The sequence below is a fragment of the Trachymyrmex septentrionalis genome, unplaced genomic scaffold (assembly GCF_001594115.1).
Source record: "Trachymyrmex septentrionalis isolate Tsep2-gDNA-1 unplaced genomic scaffold, Tsep1.0 scaffold25, whole genome shotgun sequence".
Classification (NCBI taxonomy): Eukaryota; Metazoa; Arthropoda; class Insecta; order Hymenoptera; family Formicidae; genus Trachymyrmex; species Trachymyrmex septentrionalis.
The window spans coordinates 1,841,880-1,845,883 of NW_017305408.1; the positions used below are offsets into that span (position 1 = coordinate 1,841,880).

The following is a 4,004-nucleotide window of genomic DNA, read 5'->3' on the forward strand; positions in this document are numbered from 1 at the left end:
TAAATAAAGTATATGAGTTTAAGTATGAGTTTGAAGTACACACGAATTTTGTTTATTTCTTTTTTAATTTTAATTGTGATTAATTTTAATCTTGATTTAACTTACTCTCATCATCTGTTTCTAATTCTTAGAACTAGACTAGAATAAAAAGTAAATTAATCAAGATTAAAGTTAATCGATATTAGTAGAAACAGCATTTGGTATTAAAAAAAAATTAAAAAGAATAAACCGAGTAAATTGCGAATTTAAAATATGTTTAAAATACGAGTTTATGATATACGAGCTTGTTATAAAGAAAACAAAAATAGGTTTAACTCGGTTTCATTTTACCCGCGCATCGCTCCGTCGCGACGTCTCCGTAGTTACCGTTCGAATTACGTCGTTGGCGGCTTGCGTGGGGGTTTGCGGCCAACTTCCGGTTGTCAGCGGGTTGCGCTTCGTCAGACAGGAGTCTCAAGCCGTTTGCGCATCGAGGATTACGTGAAGGGAACGGCAGGTTCCCGAGGATTCGAGGGAACTCGCATCGGATTCCATCTCCGGCGGTGAGTAGGCGTGCTCTTGATTCTTGTCGTCGTAGTCTACATCTTTTAGATACATTGCGAAATGTTGAACGACGGAACGGCGATGCGGTGCACGTTGCGTGTCAAAGCAAGACCGTATCGATTTTCCTTTGAACGACGCAGTCGCGCAGTGACCCGATATCGCGGGCGAATCTGTAACGCGGTTCAGCGGAAACAAGGCGGACGAAATGTTTATGATGTTTTCGAATATTTTCTAATATTAGCATTAGCCTTTATTATGAATTTTATTTTCTAAGAAAAGAAATTTTATCTCGGGAACGTAAAATATTTACGATCTGAAGTTGTCTAAGAAGAGAAGGATGTAAAAAGGCGCGTAAAATAGAGCGAATTTACGAGCAATAGTCTAAAATATATTCTAAAGATTCGTATATACATACAATTCTATGCTAATGCTCGACGCTTATTTTTAGCGTTAAAATAGGTCACGTGGTGAAAATTGACGAATATGAAACAGAAATTCGAAAATTAAGATTATCTCATTATTTAATTTCTAATTTGCCATCAATTTCTAAGGCGCAGTTCGATACAGAAAGAAAACGCAAATCAAAACGAAAAGTGGCGTGATTCGAAACGCCCCGTTTCCCGCGTAACGGTAGCTCCCGTGCGCGCGCACCTCTGGCGGTCACGTGGTCCGTGAAAGGTTGACTACCGCGCCGCACTTCACTGTGCTCATTCGCGATCTGTCGCGGTTCGAACGTGGTGGTGGTCGTGTTGTGCGTGTGCGCGCTCGGGACGTGACGTGAAATCATTTTGCTTTGTCACTATTACGGCGTATCCAGCGGCACGTAGTCACACGACTGTCGTCAGTGCTAGTGACAGCCGGTCACCTCCGTCGGTGCTCCAGTTGAGGAAGTCGCACCGCCAGCAGACGTCAGCCTCGCCAGGTCTATCGATCCACTTCAAGGTTAGCGAGCGTAACTAAGAATGCACCGGCGATTAACGACTTGCTTTCGACGGAATCTCGCTATGAGAGAGCATTTCCCGCGAATAAGCTAATTCGTTTATATATAGAGCGTGATGCACCACCTTCCTGTGCGCCTCAAGATATCAGAGGGTCGATTGTGTATTTTGAAAATTATAAAAGTGAGCAAATTCACTAGAGTATTCATAATTTAATTGGTCAGTATCTAACCTTTGCTTGCTTTTCTAATTTTCACCTCCTTTCAAAATCCACAATCGACCTCCAGGTTTGTTCGCGTTGTACTTGAAATCTCCTAAAATTTTTGTATTTAAAACGAGATAAATATGTATTCGTGCATTGAAGAGAGAGAGAGAGAGAGAGGAGAGAAAGTGAAGATTCTCTGAATGCAAGCAACGCGAAAGACCTATCATCTTCCCATCCTTCGACGTCGGTTTCAACGGGGCGGATACGAGAGATCGATTCGCGATAGAACGCAGTAAAGATTAATCGAGCTTCTCGTACTTACTTGACTTACTTCGTACTTAACCCTTAGTACACACAATGGGTCATTCGTGTCCCAGGTTAATTTCCATCACTTTAACAAAAATTATTAAATGATTCTTATATATACACTTTAATATCCTTAGAAAGTATTTTTAAGGTTGTGTATTTTTGAAAATATTGTATATAAATGTTACAACTAATTATTTGATGTTCCTAGTTTTTTTTTGAAGAAAAGAAATATGCAAGAACACTATTCTTTAAATTTCTTGGAGTGAAATCTTACTTCAGAAGAATTAAAATACTGTCACTATTTAAAAAGAGTGAAAAATTTGTACTCTTGAATAAGAGTAATAGATTTTTATTCTTTTTTTTTTGGAATGCGATTTCACATTTTTGACGTGAGATTCATTCCAGAAAAGGAGTGAAATTTCTTTCCTTTAGAATGAATCTCACTCCAAAAAAAGAGTGAAAATCTGCCACTCTTATTCAAAAGCGCAAATTTTTCATTTTTTTTAAATAGTAGCAGTATTTTAACTCTTTTTTAGAAATAAGACATCAAGAAATTTTGAGAGTATAATTAACGATGCAGACAGACAAATTTGTTTTTTGTGACTTACATAGTGTTCGTACAATTTTTTTTCTAAAATAAAAAAATGAAAAGTAAAAATTTTTTCCATTATCTTCAATGATAAAAATTTTTATTTGTCACGTTTCCATCTTAGTGAAAAAAATTACATATCGCTATCCAAAAAGTCGATTGTACATCTTGAAATGAGATGAAAATTACAAAAGTGAATAAATTCTGCACAAAGTGTTGACAAATGAAATTAAATATTCTATTGAATTTGTTCACTTTTGTAATTTTCACCTCATTTCAAGCTGCATAATATAGTTATGTTTCAAAATACATAGACCTTTTAAATTGGTTATATACACTCGGTTTTTTTTTATTTAAAATAAAATAGATATATATTTGAAGTTGGCGAAAGCGAGAAAGAAAATTTTAACGCAGTCCAATGCAGTGACAAATAGGTCTAAAGTGATACGAATAGACTTTCAATTGTGCAGCTACTGAGGAAAAATAAAATTCCCTTGATAATATTGCAAAGTCGCCCGTAATCAGTCAGATGACGAACCCTTGGGAGCATCCACAAGGCAATTTAAATACGATCGTGAATACCGTAATTCGAGACTGACGTATTATTTCTTAGTGATTCTTTAATGAGTTTGAAATTAGTTCTTCGTCGGCAAGGAAAGTCATGGTCGTTTTGACGTGGGAAATTTTCGTAATTGAGAGGTTGACTCCACTTTTTGCCCCCCCCCCTCCCCCCCATCTCAATAAAATCTCGTAATTTATTTACGCTCGTGCGGTATTCGAGATCTCCCACTCTTCAAAAATTAATTAATATGATCATCAATTGAGTCTCCCAACAAATTTCCGTGTCGCGCGGGGATAAAATCAATTTGAAATTCATCGATGAATCTGTCATTGCAAAACAGCTTGGAGATATTGGGATATCCTGTATGTACGTGCGACACTACGGCGTACATTACGCCGTTCAATTTTCCGATTGAAATTTCCGATCGACGTATCGAAATTAAATTCGATCTCTCGTCAGTCGAGTAATTATTATAAATATGTTTTACGGACAACTTTTACAATAATTCATCACGGATAATTGAGCTCGTGCGTAATTATGTTATTTTTCTCATATTTGTTTCTCAATATTCAAAAGCGTTATGCTTGAATGCAAATTTTACATTCGGATTTTATAAAATTTTCCCGTTCCTATTATTTTCGTATGTCACGCTATTTATCCTCATTTAAAAATTGAGAATATTTATTGAAATAAACAAATGCTAATTGTATATTATTCAGTTGCATTTTTAAGAAATTATAAAGCCAACTTTGGACGATCAATTCGAATTTTGGAACAAAATTTCATTTATAATTTTACGCATCGTGTATTTTATTAAGTGCTTATGTATTTAAAATGTATATAAATATATATATATAT

The 4,004-nt window shown here is 35.9% G+C and overlaps 1 protein-coding gene across 3 annotated transcripts in view; it reads left to right on the top strand.

The window, feature by feature from the left end:
• The first annotated feature begins 431 nt into the window (after window positions 1–431).
• LOC108748945 (synaptosomal-associated protein 25) overlaps window positions 432–4,004 on the top strand; it is a 50,637-nt gene continuing 47,064 nt past the window's right edge. For 2 of the 3 annotated variants that reach the window (XM_018487386.1, XM_018487383.1), the window contains exon 1: window positions 1,270–1,485. The gene's annotated coding sequence lies outside the window, so the exon portion shown is untranslated. Of the gene's footprint in view, window positions 543–1,269; window positions 1,486–4,004 lie in introns of those variants that run through there. The other variant, XM_018487384.1, reaches the window with a different exon arrangement.